Consider the following 17,704-nt stretch of genomic DNA (forward strand, 5'->3'; position numbering starts at 1 on the left):
ATTGCAGAGGAGGTGATAGATGAAAAAAGAGATAGAGATGTGCTGGGAAGGAGTGGGAAGCCAACAGATAGTGAGGGAGAAAGGCAGAAAGAAGTGAAAATTAGCAGGTGGGAGTAGGAGAGCTGAAATATAGAAAACGAGAGTGAGGCAGGCTGAAAGTAATAGACAGATCATGGAGGAAGAGGGAGGAAAGAAGACGAGTCTGATTGCCGGGCAGAGAAGGCATAAGAATATTAGCTGTTTCATTACACAGAGCAAGAGAGGCTGAATCTTTCCACAAAGAAAGGTTTAAGTATCTTTCATTAGAAGGCTACAGCTTCCAAACTGCTCCCAGAAAGGGCCTTTCTGTTTGGCCCTAATTTTCTCTCCCATTCACCATGAAAGCAGGGTCACAGTGGTGAACACTGTAAGAGTTTCTGTGTGTTACAGGCTATAAATGTGAAGTGTTTATGTCGGTACATTTTGGAATAAAAGATATATTATTCTGTCAAAGCAATGCAAGTGCCATTTTTCTGATTAATGCTTGAAAAATGATCCTTATGTGATGTTAAATAGGATATTGTAAGGAAATAAAGGCATGGTTTTGCCTCTGTGCGTGTATGTGTGTGCGTGTGTGTATACTTCCATGTTACTGTATCTGTGAAAGAAATCGAGTGAATGAGAGTTGCAGGTGACTTCATCAGTCAGGGAGACGGGTGGGTTCCGTCAGTGTGACGGCCTCGTCAGCGGCCCATATTAAACACATTAAACACTGGGCCGAGCTCCTCATTAATCAGCCCAGAGGGATGACAGCCAGCTCTGCTATCGGCCCTATACATCCACGCATGCCCAGGGCTGTCTGGGCTCCAGGTAATATACCCTTCCCGCAGATAACACCATGATAGATCGACTGCAGTCGTTCTGATTGGGGCTCACTAGTGTAATACCACCTTGTCTGGCTTTATCAGAGAACTCCGTTGAGCAGTCATGGCAGATTGGCTTTTCAAAAGCGTCATGATTCAACTGATTTTTGACTGGAAGGGAGTGTCTGGATGTTCGTGTCAGCTGATTTAGTGTTAGACCTATAAGGTGAGACGGGTGCTTTAAAGGGACCTTCCAGTAATAATTGTCATGACTGCACGCTCGCAGAGAGAATAATGATGTCCTGTATGCAACCTGTCACATTAATTATAAGATTATTATTAACCCTTCAAGAAACCCTCTGCCGGATTGCGATTTATTCTCAGTTTCCTTCAATTAATTTGATACACAACAAAAAACATTAGGAATCATTTAACACAATGCAGTTCAAGCAACAGAAAATTGTAGTACATGTTTACTACATGTTAACTTTTGAGTCTTGCCTTTATCGGGCTTCTCCAAAAGCGGCCTGACTTTAATTGATTTGTGATTATGCCACATACCTGAGGGGCAGCTTTTAATCATCCTTGGAAAGTAATAAGAGTCTCATTCTTCTTACATACCACACACGTCAACCTGAACAGCCACCAAAGATTGGACCTCATCCATAACAATTTTGTCCTTTCTCACAGAATCCCTAGCACTACCCCAAAAAACAAAAACAAATCCATTGTCTAGGAAAGAGTCTGTTGCTGACAGCAAGCAACGTGGAAATTACGCCAATAATTGCTGTAGTTGGTGTTTCAATTAGATTAATGTGGCTTTGTTAAGGGTCCTAAGAGAGGAGACGGCATAATGGTGGTGTGCGGTTAAGTTAGTTGGCATAGAAAGTGTTGTCCAGGTCCAGCTGTTGAAGGGGTTTCTTCTGCACCACTAGGTGTCTCTCTTCAGATGGGTTAGAGTCCGAGTTTGAAGCTCACAGAGTAACCGAGGGGCTGAGAGAGGTCAGACCTAGAGAAGAGGGTGGAGAAGAAAGAAGCAAGGCCAACTCTACTAGGTCCTCTGCTTCTCTTTGTGCCCTTGTTTGTACATAGACGTGACTGTTTTTCAGTTCCCTGTTGAGTAACAAAGCTTCCGCCTAGTTGTTGAACTCTTAGTTGTTTTCAGGAGCAACTCTTTAAGTGCATTCTGCTCATCTATTTGCCTCAACTCATTTGTGATGTAAAATGCAGAACGCACAACTGTCATCTATAAATTCTGCAGAGATAATATGTTGCAAAGGTCCTGGAGCCAGTGAGTAAAATGTCTCATTTTCATGTATTCATTTACTCAGGTACTTTGTATGTGTTATTTATCGCCCTTTTTCACCTCCTCGGGCCTTTCTTTCTGCTTAATGCGCATTGTCTTTCTCTCCCTCTCTGGTTTAGTTGAGATATGCTTTCCCATTGCTTTGTCTCCCCCTTCTTTTGGAGGAACTCATACATTTCCTCCATGCTCTTTGTTGCTCTTCCATTCTCTTGTATCAAATGCAGTTCTGAGTAGCAGAGGTTACATTGTTTTATGTAAGGGTCAGAAGTGCAGCAGTATGCTTGCCCATGGGCAGCTTATCTCAGCAACGCCATAAGACTGGATCCCAGCAAATCTTACTAAAACCACATAACATATTTGATGTTGGTAAAACACTTGCAGAATGAACCCGGGATAAAAACCACAGCACATAAATATCCACAGGCTTTTTATCACCTCTTTGCATATTTGGTTTGCTCTTTTCACAAATCCAAACGAACAGTATTTTATTCCCAGTGTCTGCTTTTCCTTGTGACAGCGTACAGGCCCTTCCACTGCGATTCTCCAGAACGCGTCGAGAATGTGGCCAATCAGCAGTGGGCATCATGTTGCCATAGCCTGTCTTTGCTGCTGTGGTGTGGAACAGACATGGAGCCAGTGTAATTACTTCCATTATCGCTGCCACACAACACAGCGTGACACGAGGAAGACAAGGATAGAAGTTGACTCGTAATGGGACATATGAAATCTACCTTCAACTTGGATGCGCTGGCAGACAGAGAGAGTGAGGGTGTCATATAGAGAGGTAGGGTGGTAAGGGGAAACATGATGTGAAGGGCGCTAGACGAAAACATTTTCTGGTGCGTGTGAGTTTAGCTGTCTCTCTGCTTTTTTCTTTTTCAAGTTTGCACAGAGAGCGGAGCTATGGATGCAGTTTCTTCCCTGAGCTTGTAATCAGCAGGCATGTCAGTAAACACTGTTAATAGGGGTGGACACTTTCTCCCTTCTCACCCAAGACCCCTGCAGTAGCTAATTGGGATAAATGCAACTCCATGCTTCATTTACTGTCACCCTCTTTGTTTCTTTTTGTCTTTTCCCCTCCTGTTTTCTTCCTCCCCCTTCATTTCTGCTTTAACCTCATCTTTCTCCGTGGCTCTGTCTTGTGTTGTTCTCTTCGCTTGTTAATAGCTTCCCGGCTCATTGATACCCCAGATGTTTTTTATAATCAAAACACGAGAATCTGCAGAGTGGACATGATGCCATCTCGTCCACCACGGGTGATTTGAAATGAGTCATTTGCTGCATGTGTTCAATGTTGACGGACAAAAAATGGACTGTGTAATGAATGACATATGAGCGTCTGTGAACAACTGGTAATTCAGGTCACTTGCTTCCATTTTCTATCATTATTGTAAAATACCCTGCAACCAAGACACGCTGTACCAAAAGTTCCTGCATAATACATACTTCATGTACCTCAGAGTAAAGAAATAACTATTTGATTTGATATTATTCATTATGATTTATTATTTCGCTGCTGCTTTCCACCCATACTTTGTGTATATATGATGGTGTAATGTATTCATGGGTCTTGCTGCACCATCATTGCTTTTGTGATGTAATCTCTTTTCCCTTGGCTTGGACCCCACCTGTGGGAGAAGGAGAGAGAGCTGTAAGTGCTTGTGTGATGTAAAATGCCTAATTTAGGGGGTGATTGATGGTTTAATATTGCAGCCTGCAACCTTGCTGCCCCCACCTACCCAATGAAGCTGCAGGCAGGTGTGAAGCTGTAGCACTGTGTGAGTATAATGTCACTTTCTATTCTCACATTCAAACCCAGTTGGTGGAATTAAACCAATTCTGAGTTTGTTTGTTTTGGGGTGTGTGTGTGTGTGTGTGTGTGTGTGTGTGTGTGTGTGTGTGTGTGTGTGTGTGTGTGTGTGTGTGTGTGTGTGTGTGTGTGTGTGTGTGTACACTGCGGGCATGCTGGAGCATTTCTTCTATCGTGGCACAGCTAAAATCCACTTAGATGTATTGACTGTGGTTTAGAGTCCGTGGTCAGTTATTGCAGCCATTTCAGCTTTCTTCATTTTAACCAACCTCCCCTCATTTCGTCTGTCTCCTCTCATTTCCCAAAGATACAGTGAATGGTCTGTGTCATTGCCATTTCCTTAATGTCATGAACACCCCCATTTTCCTTCTCTTCTTTTTTTTGTTTTCCTTTTTGTTGTCTTTGTAGTGTGGATGCATCTTGTTTGTGTAGTTTTTGTTAGAATCTGGAGTCCTACAAAAGATATACAGTGATATACTAATTTATTTCCAAACCCATTTTGATTTCTTCCAGTGAATGGATTGACTGATTGGTATTTTTTTTTACTAATCTGTATGACCATTGATGTGGTTAAAAATTAGTTATTGAGTCATTTTGATGCAAAGTGTTCTATCTTACAAATACCAGTAATCAACACTTTTAGGTCCCTGATCTCAATCAAATTTTATAGCTAAACCTAGCCTTAGTGGGGAACAGTGTAGAGTTATATAAAATGTAGTAATGACTCTGGGCTGTGTATTTTGTGACAGAATAGTTAGGGGGAAGACGAAGTATTTAGAGAAGTATTTTTTTTATAAAGCTTATAAAACAAAACAGCTATACTTTAATTAAATGTGGTGTAAATGACGTTCAGAACCCCTGCAGGGCTAGGATCTCAGCCCATAACAAACAGAACCATAATTGAAACCAGAGCTTTGTTGACCCTTTTGTAGCTTTTACAGCTCTGCATCTCTAAAGATGTCTTATCCTTCTTCTTGTTGGAAGCCTTTTAGTGAAAGACTACAATTTCTTTATTGAATGAAAATCTGAAAGGTTGCCTCCAGCTGAATGTTTCAAACTACAGTCTGCCATCTTGATTTTACGATGCTGCGAGGTCACTAGCCTCTTTATAAGCACAGGGAGGGACAACAGATTCAAAGGGATGGATTCATATCCCCTAAACGTGCATGTACTGCTGGACCAGCTTTAAAAATATAACACAAATTTTATTTATTTTACACTAGTCATATGTTCCACAGTAAGTTTTACCGAACCAGATTTTATCCGACATCCCGACTTTAGATATTACACTCAGTTTTAACGGACAAAAAGAAAATATAGAATCCATTTATGAGAGGTGAATAACTGCTGTAAAAGAAGGTGTGGGAGGAGAACAAATGAAACTTTATCCAAAAAATGGGCAATGTCAGTCTCTGCACGTCTTACTTTAAGAGAAATGGGCTAGCAAAATTTTTTACCAGATGTGGAAGAATATCTTTGCAGCAGAAGATGATTAAGTTTCTGGGGTTTCTTTTTTATATGAACCTTATTACCAAAAAACAAAAATAAAGTTCTGTCTACCACAAAGTCATGCAAATTCCCAGGAAGAGTGGTGGGTTGCTTATTTACTCAATACTTGCTAACAAGCAAAGTTTACCAAAGCTTTTGAATGTTGTCGTGCCCACAGTGACAAGTGAGAGGTGGCAAAGGTGGTGCAGCACGATTCAATCTTCTTATTAATGCGACAGCGTTGTAATTGGGAAACTCTTAAAACCTTTTCCCTTCTGCATATGTTGATTTAGTTGTTCTGCCTTTCAGTCTTTCTGTAGTTTTCTTTTTTTTTCAACCAGCTCTAGTATCCAGTTAAAATGGACAATACCTGAGGAGCAAACAGAAAAATGATGATCAGTATCATTTTCAAAAGTTAGATAAAGTGCCTTTAGATCTCTGTGGATGTGTTGATCTGTATTCTATAGAGTTCTTGGTGGGGAAATGAATCATGCTATGCCTCTGAGTCATCTAGCCGTGCAGAAACTATGGTGTCATTATGTTGATATTTTGTCTACTATTAGCCACAAGGAACAACTGCTCACGCTGATATGCATAATGCCAGCCAGTGTGGACAATTGCTAAGAAATACATTGAGCATACTTTCTCTGAATTTGAAATGCAGACACGCACACACCACATGTGCATGTGTATGGACACAGTCTCAAATGGTTGTTGTGCTAATATGTTTTTAATGTCTTTGGGATGCAGTCGACATCTCTAATTTGTTTTTGTCTAAGCTGTGTGCTTATGTGGATGGGGACATCAAAGCAGTAAAAATAGCATTTCTCATTAACCACCCTTTCCCTCTCATTTATTTTCCTCGTCCTCACTTGCCAGTTTGTCCACATAAGTGTTTTTTTTTAGGGACAGCTTGTGAAGTTGTGAGGAGGAGTTGCTGAAGAAAAGATAATGGGCCGATGCTTGGTCTCCGTTTACTGTTTCCTATATTCAGTCCTCAGCAGGCTTTCATTAGAAACTCATCATCATTTGAATTTTCTACGGCAAAAACCTTGTGTGAAATCAAGTCGCATAATGTGAATGAAACATCCAATTTAGTTATTCAAATTGACAGATAGTATGAATAATGTTTGAGACAAACATTAAAAAAACATTAATTTCATTTGCACTATTGATTTCAGAAAGACCTTAACCTCTGTTCACAGTCAGAAAAACTTGGAGGGACAACATTTATTTTGCCTTATAAAGTTAAGTTCTATAGTTGGGATTCAGTTGTATCGTTATGAAAGACTGTAAATCACTTGAGTAATTCATAAGCAGAAATTAATTTCAGTCAGTTGTCCACTGTAGAACACCCTCGATCAAATAATCCAACAATGTCTCCAGCAATCGGAGCCCATCTCTTGTCTCACTTTAATCTTCAGCCTCACATTATTCTAATAAATAAATCACCATGGATGTTGCAGATCCTTGATAAATTGATGCGTCTATAAAGATGGAAGAGGCATGGTGTGCAGCCTTGAGTTTTAAACATCATATTCTAGATTTTAACAGTAAAGGCATGTGGAAGTTTGTGAGCCATTCTTCTCCACCACCATCATCAAATATCACATTAGGGTGAGACGTTTTGGAAACATGTTGTCAGAGTTCTGCAGAGTTGGAGAATCAATGGCAAGAAGCTGTTTTGTTGGCACATGAAGGCCTTGCACTTTACTATTGTAATGCACATTTTTCACTCATTGCGATGACTAAAAGAATAGGTCGGCTTTAATATATTTCTGTGGTTAGACAGCAAATAAACAGTGGCTATTTCTCAGTCATCACCTTTTGTCCTGTGATGAGATATATCAATCCTGGAGGATATGATCTCTTTGGGCTTGAAGGTGTACCCTTTAGTTCTTTCTATCCTCTTTATTTATCCATGAAGCCAGATAACACACACCAATTAGTTCAACTGCAGGAATCTCTTAGGGACATAAAGGCTTAGATGACCTCTAATTTCCTGCTTCTTAATTCAAACAAAACTTAGGTTATTGTACTTGGCCCTAGAAATATTGTAGAAACATGGTGTCTAGACAGATACTTACTCTGGATGACATTACCTTGGCCTCCAGTAACACTGTGAGGAAACCTGGAGTCATTTTTGACCAGGATATGTCCTTCAATGTGCACTTTTTCATCTGCACAATATCTCTAAAATTAGAAGCATCCTGTCTCAGAGTGAAAAGTTCATTGTTACTTCTAGGCTGAACTATTGTAATACATTATTGTCATGCTGCTCTTAAAAGCTTTCAGTTGTTCCAGAACACTCCGGCAAGAGTACTAACTGAAACTTGAAAGAGATACCATATTTATCCAATTTTATTTTCTCTTCACTGGCTTCCTATTAAATTCAGAATTGAACCTAAGATGAATCTACCCTAATACAGAATCTCATCATAGTGCCGTATTATTCTTACAGACATTTCTCTCTCAGACTGGTGGCTTACTTGTGGCAGCTAGAGGTTTCTCCCATCTCCCAGTCTGGATTTGGAGGTAATCGTTAGTAATTATTAAACTCTGGGGTTCTCTCCTGTAGAGTGGCCTTCGTCCTGTCTCCCTTTACTTCCTTCTCTTCCCCCCCACCCCCCACCTGGTCAGCCACTTCCTGAGCCTGAATCTGCCAGAGACTTCTTCTTGTTAACCAGAGCTTTTCCCTCCCACTATTACCAAACGCTGCTCATAGGGAGTTGACGGATTGTTGGGTTTTCTCTGTAATATTGTTGGTTTTCATACTACAATATAAAACACCATGAGGCAACTCTTTTTGTGAATTGCTCTTGTATAAATAAAATAAAATTAAGCTGAATTAAAAATTTTATAAAGTCAAGAAGAATCTATCTGCTTTAACGTAGTTCTTTGTCTAGTCATTGTTGATTTTTGACAACAAAGAAAATGTTAGCTAGTGTTATAAACTGGCTAAACATAAGTGACAAGGAGGATTAGTGATAAGATAACTTATAAAACATAAAGTAACAAAGATACAAATATCAGGGATGTTTGATGCCATTTGGAATGGAGAAGGAAGAATGAACAGTTCATTTGAACTGGCTTTATATGCCAGAAGGCACCGGGGAGTTGCATTAGCTGACTACACTCCCATGTCAGCCAATTACCAGTAAGAGTAGGCTTAGTACTTTCTTGAGACAGTGGGAAGACAATTGCCCCACCCCATCCTGCCACGTAAATTCCAACTGGCTCTACTCATCCTACCAGCTCTAGCTTTCCGACCCAGCAACCATGTTTTTAGGATCAAATTAAGGTTAAGGGAAAACTACTACTACAGAAAAATGGCATTGTAGAAAAAGTTGTTTCAAAATGTTTAACTACCTCACAGAAGAGTGCACGTAGTATCCACTTCAACTGGCAGATCCATCCTTGCAGGTATTACAACAAGAAATTAGTAAACCTCAGAACAGCAAGTCCAAATCAAAGTGTTGCTCCCTGAATGAGCACCAGAGCACATGTCTAATACCACATGGCCTGCAGCTACAAACAAAAACACCACAATGCCTTGCCAAAATTCAAGCAACCAAAAAACAAAAGTGGAATTAAAGTGTGGGCATCAGCCAAAGTAATTTATTCAAAAACATCATCCAACCAAAACGTTCCCAAGATGCCAATCAAGAGGGACTCAAGCTTTAACAAAGCTCAGACCAATTCAAAGCACAAGTAATTACATCTGATCAGAAAAGGATTACTCAATAAAAAGTGATCCAAAAAAACAAACAAGAAAACAGCAGGTGTAACCATGTAATAATATCTATCTATCTATCTATCTATCTATCTATCTATCTATCTATCTATCTATCTATCTATCTATCTATCTATCTATCTATCTATCTATCTATCTATCTATCTATCTATCTATCTATCTATCTATCTATCTATCTATCTATCTATCTATCTGTCTGTCTGTCTGTCTGTCTGTCTGTCTGTGTCTCTCTATCTTACCTCTTTTTTTCATAATCTTAATTTGCTGTAGCTCTATAGCAACATAATGAATGTTACAATATTTGCCAAATAATTAGGAAGTTCCCCAAAATGCACCTGCTCAAGGTCTATATTTGGCTGTGGATTGGAAGAAAGGTGTAAAGTTTCCTCTGTACTTATTTTGATTTTTTTTTAATTCTAGAGTTTAGCCAAGAGTGATGTCACAAACCTCTGCTGCCTTTCAGACAGCTAGAGTTTAAAGTCTAAATTTCCGCAGATTTTATTTTAACTTGATCACCTTGAACATTTTTATATAATTTAATAAGGAAAGTTGTATTATTTGTGAAATTGTTGAATTGCCCACACCTCAAGATGAATTTACACTACCTCTGGAATGAAGAAAAAGGAAGTCAGTTGAATGCTGGACTGTTGAATATAAATATATGCAAATGTTGGTTTGATTTAGTGTCTGAAAAACTGTTTATTCCTCTTGTCACAGATTCAGCCTGGTTGTGAGTGACTCAGTATGGTCAAATGTTGGAAAATAGTCAGTTCTGAAAGATGTGATCTTGGCCTAAATTTCTGAATTGGATTTGGTTACCATAGTAATGGCCACGGACTAGTCCATCCATTGAATAGTGCCAGTGGGCATGCATTTTTATGACTGTTCAGCCGGTCTGTATAGTTTTGCATGCTTTCAATCTAGCATTGCTATTCAAGGCAAACTGTTGCTCATTTTAAATCATATATCCATGCTAATGGCTGTATTATTGCAATGATTAGGTTTCAGTCAACTCTGAAGTTTCTGTAAAACAGTGTGAGATGAGTCTAACACTGATTCTAAAACAGAACAGGATAATGCTAATCATCCCCAGCCATAACTGAATACATTATTCTTAGCCACTTCATGTTGCTGTGGAAACTGTTTTAGAGTCAGTAGGTCTGCCAAGGGTGTGCAGATAAACATGTCATTGTGGGTATGTGTGTGTGCATGTTTGTATGGCTTGGCATACTATGTGTTTTATCAATTGAAATGTTGCACAACCCAGCTGCAATGCATGTTTGACAGGTTGAGTTGAAAAACAGGAACAGATTCACAGAGATTCTTGGTGGGTGAGAAATAAATGAAAAAGTAATGATGGAGAGAAACTAAAGTGACAGATGATGATGGGGGGTGTGGGGGCACACAAAGACTTGCAATGAACACACAGCCAAAGGAGGACCGTGGACAGATCTCCAGACAAGGTGGTGGGAGACAAAGACACTGAGAGAGAGAAAACACTTGTAATATGATTGTTGTGGCATGTATGTGCACTGCACGGGGGTGTCTATTAAACCATCGCTGTGAAGTTCGATGAATTGGCTCTATTAATGAAAGTGTTAGCCACTGTGTGGTCACAGATCCAGGACATACACACACAGACACACACGATGCCCACTCTTCAGGCTCATATCATTACCCATCATTACACCCCCCATTTGGCATCAGCCGGCCAGATCGATCATGGCCGATAACTCTGTCTCACTCCAAGCCGGCCTATCTATCTCTATATCACCCTCTCTCATATCTTGCTCTCTCTGTATCTCTTTTTCACACCATATCTCCTCTCTTCCTGTCTCAACCCCCTCACACAACTCTCCTGCCTACAAACTGTATCAGTTTCAAAATTGCTTAAATCGTCCGCCTACTCTATCCTCGTTACTTTTTAGCTTTGCTTTCTCTAAAGTATCTCTTCTCCTCGCCTCTGGATGAACAAATCTCACTAACTAACACTCACCAATCTCCCCCCAACTTCTCTTCAGGTTCTGAACCATATATTCCTCACTCATAGCTGTAGCTTTTACCCCTCTGACAGACATAGCAGTCACCTTGTATTTTCATTTGTCACTGACCTGCTTTCAGTCTGACTTTAGTACGCCTCTTCTTCTTCTACTGTACCCTGCCGCATCCTTTCATCTTTTTCTCCGTCTCAGTCACCCATCTTGCTTTCACTCAGGCAGCACGGTCACACCAGCTGTGTCTCCATGTGGCTCACCGTCGCTTCATCCTCTTCCTTTTCCTCCTCTTCCTCTTCTCACTCTGCATCTTCATTTTTTCTACTAAAAGTAAGTGATATTTATATCATTTATAGGCTAAAGACTAGGCTCAACAGTCACTTGGAAAACCTGGGAGATTTTTCTGTGTGTTAACATGTTTTGTAAAAAAAAATACACAAATAACATACAGATGTAATGATGAACACTCCAAGAATAAAAAAAATAAAATATTTATTGTTCTCATTGGAAGGTTTGATAAGATTGTTGGAAAGGAGAAAAGTGATGCCCTTAGTTTTGGCTCCTTCTATTTCACTGTCCCTCTCTTTGCTTACATCTCTTCATCTAATGATGCTCTTGCTTGTGTATGCTCCACATTGATTCTAATTCAATTTGGATGGAATGGGTCTTTCAGACAATTGTCTGCAGCGATGGCCCCAGATGGATTTTTAGCTTCCTCTGCAGGCATTAGAGATTAATGGGAGGAAGGCCACACTGGACAGAAGAGAGCAACAATCAATTTCTCAATAATTCCATATTTACACATTCTCATGTAAAGAGAGTAGTAAAGAAGTGAGAAAAAAAGAGGGGGATGTGCCTCAGCAGTGGAGCACTGCTCTCGCGGGAGAAAAACGGTATTCAAAGAAGAAATTAATGCAACATTGTCACAACAAGGCGAGTCATTCTATATTTATGACCTGCCCTTCTGTGCATGTCATAAATATGCATGCGTGCGAGAAAAATCCTTTTTCATGAAACATGCTAAGAGAATTTGATAAATTGGTATTCAAGGGTGACTAACGTTAACCTATAATAACTCCAGCTTACTCTTCCCATGTATTATTTTTCTTCAATGTATTAATTTCACTGGCTATAACATGTTCATTGCTGCTTGTAGCATTTTTGTGAATCACACTTTTTGTGATTACAGCTGCAACACCTTCGTTTTCTTTTTTTTTTTTTAAATGACATCAGAAACAGCAGTATGCGACATTACGTGATGGCAGAGCTTCAGTTCATCCTTTGTCATTTTTTTTTTTTTTTTTTTTTTTTTTTTTAATAAATAGGACAGGGGGAATGAATGAGAGAAAGAGGGGGAGAGAAAGAAAGAAAACCAAAGGGGAGAAGAGACGGTGAGAAGGGGGGGGAAGAGAGAGAAAAAAAGAAAAAAGAACTCCTGGGTCACCTGTATGGAGAAAAAAAAAAAACAAACAAAAAAAACAAACAGAGGAGACAGCAAACAACAAAGAGTAACATAATAATAGAGAAAACAAAGCACCATCACAATAAACTAGCTAGCCATAGATATCAATATTTACTAAATAATAAACGATATTGTGCAGCACGCAAGATAGACAGCGCACAGTGTGCTTTGAGGCAGCAGCCAAGAAAGCTTTAGTCCGCGTCTGTGAATACCCATGTGTGCATACCTGTGTGGATCAGCATGCTTGCATTCCAAAGGTTTCGCCATGTAATGATCTGCTAGGGAGTGTGGGGGGGCCACAGCCCCGTCCTCCAGGGTGTGAAGCGGGTATGGAGGAGATCAAAACTCCAGACATCCAGAGGCCCCCAGAACACAAGAGACCATGGAAGACCAACAGAGGGGCAGCCGCGCCACTGTTCCAGTAAGAGCTGAGGAGAGTCCCAGATGAGGGCTCGCCCAGCAGCCGCGGAGCAGAAGTCAGGGGGAGTTGCAGTGACGCGCCCGTGAGCTCCGCCGGCCCCCAGCTGTGCCTGAGTGACCGAGCCCCAGGCCGAGAGGCCGGGGGCACCCCACCTCCAAAGGGGCCCGAGCGAGCCCCAGGCCCCAGGCCCCGACAAGCGGCCGCCAAGGAGTGAGCCGGTGTGTACCCGGACGCCCACCCCCAGACACAAAGAACCACCAACACACCGACACCTGAGGGAGTCCGCCACCGGCAGGGGAAGTGGTGGTGGGTGGAGATAGGCCTCCAAACCTTGGAGGGCCTGAGGTGTCCCCAGAGAGGTGGCGTCTGATACCCAACCTGACATATAGACACAGACATACAGGCACACACAGACACAAACATCCATTCCCACCCTCATGCTCTCATATGCACTCACTCCACACTCAACCAACGTGGAGACAGACATAAAGAGACGCTGTACACACAATCACACTCCCCAAGCGTACTCTACAAACCGGGTCTAGGTACCCTTGCCCCTGGAGGGGGGAATTGCACCCAGACCCAGGTGGTCTGGGTCTTCGTTTTCAAGCTGCATAACAAGCAGACACATACATCACATAGATTACGAAATTGGTTGTAACTTGTGTAAATGTTGGCTAAACAAATTCAAAATAAAACCCTGTCTGTAAAAGAATACGTGTTGGAAAGTCAGAGCTGTGGCTATTTGAATTCAGTCATGCACTCACATGAAGCCTTTGTTCAGTAGATTTGCTTCGACACAGTGTGTTTTCTTGACCACTGTTGTGACACTTTTGCCATAGGGAACTAAGTCCGCGTGTGTCCCTTTGTACAAATGTGCACAAGTGTGTTAGCGAGTATGTGCACTTGTCCTGAGGCATATCACTATATACTACATTTGTCTCACGTCAAAACTCTGGTGACTTGCCAGACGTGAGCTGTGTGGTGATGTCTTATAAAGCAGAGTAAAGCAGCTCAGGCTCGCAGAATAGCAGCCCTGGCCCCTTAATATCTCTGGCTGTCTGTAGTGGCTATTGTTTTCTTGCTTTCCAACTCCTTGAGCATCTGGCTGAGATGGTCTCAGGAGGCTGTGCTATAAGCCCCTGACTCGCTCCCTGCAGGCCATCTCTCTGACAGAAGATCAGACTACATCAGTATGTGTGAGAGGTACAGCGGGATCTGAGGGATGGATCCTATTTCAGCTGATCCAGCACACTGAGAGAGACTCACAAAAACGGACTTTCTGCACCTTTGTGTGTGTGCGCGTGCATACGTGTGTGTATGGACATGTGCGTTCCCAGTTGTGTGAAGTGTGTTAGATGTCAGTTCTTTAAAAGCAGTGAAAGACAGTTGAGAGAGTGTGAGAGAGAGTGAGAGAGAGAGAGAGATGGAAAATATGTTTGCCCTGTTCACACCGATCTGTTTGTGTGGGAGTGAATTAACATCTATGTGGGCTGGAAGGGAGGCTGAATATGCAAAACAGTTGGAACAAAGGCTAATAACTCTGGAGCTGCTGTGCAAAAAGATGGTACATTTCCTTGACTTTTGCGGTCGCCAAACAGGCTTCGTTTGGAGGAGGAAGATGGGTGTCTGTTATTTTTGAGTAATTCAGAAAGCATATCTGAACCAAAGGAAGGAATTTCGCGCCTCGGTGGTAATCGAGATGGTTGAATTTGAAACTACTAACCCTTCACTTCATTTTAGGACTAATTCTTTTTCAACAGAGTTCACCCGCTATCCTCTGAAATATGTTTAAGTAACATAGAGCGAATCCGAAGCTGATAAAAAGGTTTTAAATTGCAGCTTCTATTGCAAGAACTCTTCAAAGGCTAGGACAAATGAAATGAATGAAAAGGAGGTGATAACAGTTATAATTGGAAGGAATTTGATTGTGTGATGTAAATGTTTGAGGGCACAAATTATTAATTCAATTAAATAAATTAAGCAATTTGAAGGTGCAAATCACTAAACTGAGGGAATGAGAAAGGATACTGTGTGCATAATGTGTTGATACAATGTGCTAATTTAAAAGACTAATTCATGAAGAAGATAAAGCCCAAATCCCACCTGGCTGCTTAAAGCTTGATTTAAGCTTCTGCTGGACATAGATTTATGTCCTAACTTAGGTAGTAACCAGAAACTCCTTTTATCCGCTGTGTAGTTACATTTTAAGGATTGTAGAGTTAAAATTGCGGTTATGGCGCAAGTTGATGCAGACGTATAATTTGAGTGTGACAGACCATTCACTCATTGTTTTCATGTTCACTTTTTAATTGTTTTGTTATTACTGATTTATTACTGAATTATTTTCCCAGTCATTCACTTGAGGAGTGTGAATGGCATCGCTGCCATTTATGCGTGAGCACGATCTAAAAATGCCAGGGTTATGTAGCATTTTGTAACACTGCCTGTGAATGGGCATCTTTGTGTTTTTGTGCTCATGTTTGCCACACAACAGGGTGTAATAACGTGTGTGTGTGCGTGTGTGTGTGCCTTCTTTTATTTCAGTAGTGGAAGGTTGCTGGCAGTAAAGGGATTTGAAAAGTGCGATTTTGAACTTCTTCATGTTAGAAGTCAGTTTGATCAATGTCTGCTGCAGCTCTCACTTGCTTCAGGGCACAGTGAACCACTGATAGATGAATTCCTCTGTGTGAGTCCATGGACTGATGTGTAGGTGTACAGTGAGAAAAAAAGAACAAAAGCAAATCAGAGTCTAAAATTTGTGTGTCTGTGTGTGTGTGTGTGTGTGAGAGAGAGCGAGAGAGGGAGAGAGCATGTACAGATACCATAATATCTACATAGTGTATCATTTTAGCGTGGAAGAGGTGTGGGTGTTGTGTATCTGTGAACTTCTGCATCTGTGTTGCTTGCTGATTCAATCACATATTGAAAGCCTGTAATTAGTATCATCTTACTTGTAGACTTGTGGTGGCAAACAAAGAAACTGATGGTTCTCTGGACTTTATCAGCCTGTACAGCGACAGTCCGCTTGGCAGTCAGGCTTCAGTGCCCAGTCTGGCCCTGGAGCCCAGTGGCGTAGCGAGGAACCCATGTACAGAAAACCTTTTAGAGCTCCAGCAATCCGATTATGGCAGCTTTTTTTCTGCAGCACTGTTGATGCTGAGATAAGTGTTCTACTGGACTCCTCAGATTAGCTGCAAAAGCACTATTTCATTAAAGCAAGAACTCGAATTTGTGAGTGGATCATTTTTGGTTTTCTTCATACATTTTCAGGAGGTTAGATGAGGTTGAAAAGCTTGCGCATATGCACACACAGAGGCACACACAAACATAAACACCGGGCATCAAAATGTGAAATAATGACGCTGGATAAAAGGTGCTGCTGACAAAGTGAGAAGTGCCTGATGAATAGGCATATTTTACACTTTAGATTTGCAGAAATAAATTTGAATTATGATTCTAGCATGCTCTATGTTGGTTTATGTGGTTTCTAAAAGACAGGTACAACTTGAAAAGCCTCCATATTTATCTCCAAGTGTTCTGGCAGAGTGTCAGTAGGATGATGGATGATGTCTTCATCGGTGGCCAATTCTCTGAAGTTGTGGTTTGAGCGCTGGACTGAAAAACAAGATTACATTTAATGGACATTCACTCCCATCCAGAATTAACTGCAGGCTAAACACATACAGCTGCTCATAACACTGCATCCAATAAACCATTTCAGCATCCAGTGTTTAAAGAAATTGCTAAGCAATGGACAGATAAATAAGATTACTTACAATGTTCACAATAAAGTCTTAAGTGAGTATTTTAACGGAACATATTCTCGACTCTCATGTGAGTGAAGTGAAATGTATTTACTAAGCATTTAAACATGTTTACTCAAAATTTTGATGCAGTATTGTAAACATGTGCCTAACAGTGCGTGGCGCAGTACACTGCAATTGTGTTTATTGTGTAGCAATATGAACTCAACCTTGTTGTAACTTTGTTCACAATGTCAAAATGTGATTTGCTAATAATTTGCTTTTTCTGCAGGATAATTTAGAGACAGTGAGGGACGGAAAATTCAAATGTAGTTACCGGAATTGATGTGTTACCTTGAACCGAGCAACTAGCAGAAAAAATTAAAAGCATGAGGAGCTGCAGTAATGGATGGGTGACAGAAAAGCTTTGTAATGTATAATTTGTTGCTTAAAAATAAGCAATAACTTATCTTGATCATTTCTGGACTCTGGGTGACTGCTTTATCCACATGATCATAAATATTCTGTAAACAATTATTAATATATTATTAAAATATTGATGGTTTATTTTTTGTTTTCCCTGCCCAATTTTCTGGGGCAACAGAATTAATCACTACACATAACTATGCATGCGTGCATGTATTTCAACTTAATAATAGTGCTTGAAGCTAGTTAAGACATTGGCATGCATAGACACTTGCAGCTCCTATCTCCATCAGAGGGTGACCTTTAGCACGGCTCGTTCCTGTATAGTTTTCCTCAGGGTGCAAGGATGTGGGCAGAGCTTGGCTATATACAGTAGGAGTACTCAGTAGGATCAATACCTCTCTCTAAAGCTGTTCCCAGACACATTTGCAGTACCTAGGGGTGGCCTTTGTGAC

General features: G+C 40.8%; 1 protein-coding gene across 3 annotated transcripts in view; it reads left to right on the plus strand.

Moving 5' to 3' along the window:
- Positions 1–17,704, plus strand: part of adgrl1a (adhesion G protein-coupled receptor L1a) — a 155,968-nt gene that overhangs the window by 23,271 nt on the left and 114,993 nt on the right. Inside the window, exon 1 of one of the 3 annotated variants that reach the window (XM_080904860.1) lies at positions 2,018–2,133. The exons of the other annotated variants lie outside the window; for them this stretch is intronic. The gene's annotated coding sequence lies outside the window, so the exon portion shown is untranslated. Of the gene's footprint in view, positions 1–2,017; positions 2,134–17,704 lie in introns of those variants that run through there. 3 annotated transcript variants of the gene reach the window in all.

The sequence above is a fragment of the Rhamphochromis sp. 'chilingali' genome (assembly GCF_963969265.1).
Source record: "Rhamphochromis sp. 'chilingali' genome assembly, chromosome: 15".
In the NCBI taxonomy this organism is placed as follows: Eukaryota; Metazoa; Chordata; class Actinopteri; order Cichliformes; family Cichlidae; genus Rhamphochromis; species Rhamphochromis sp. 'chilingali'.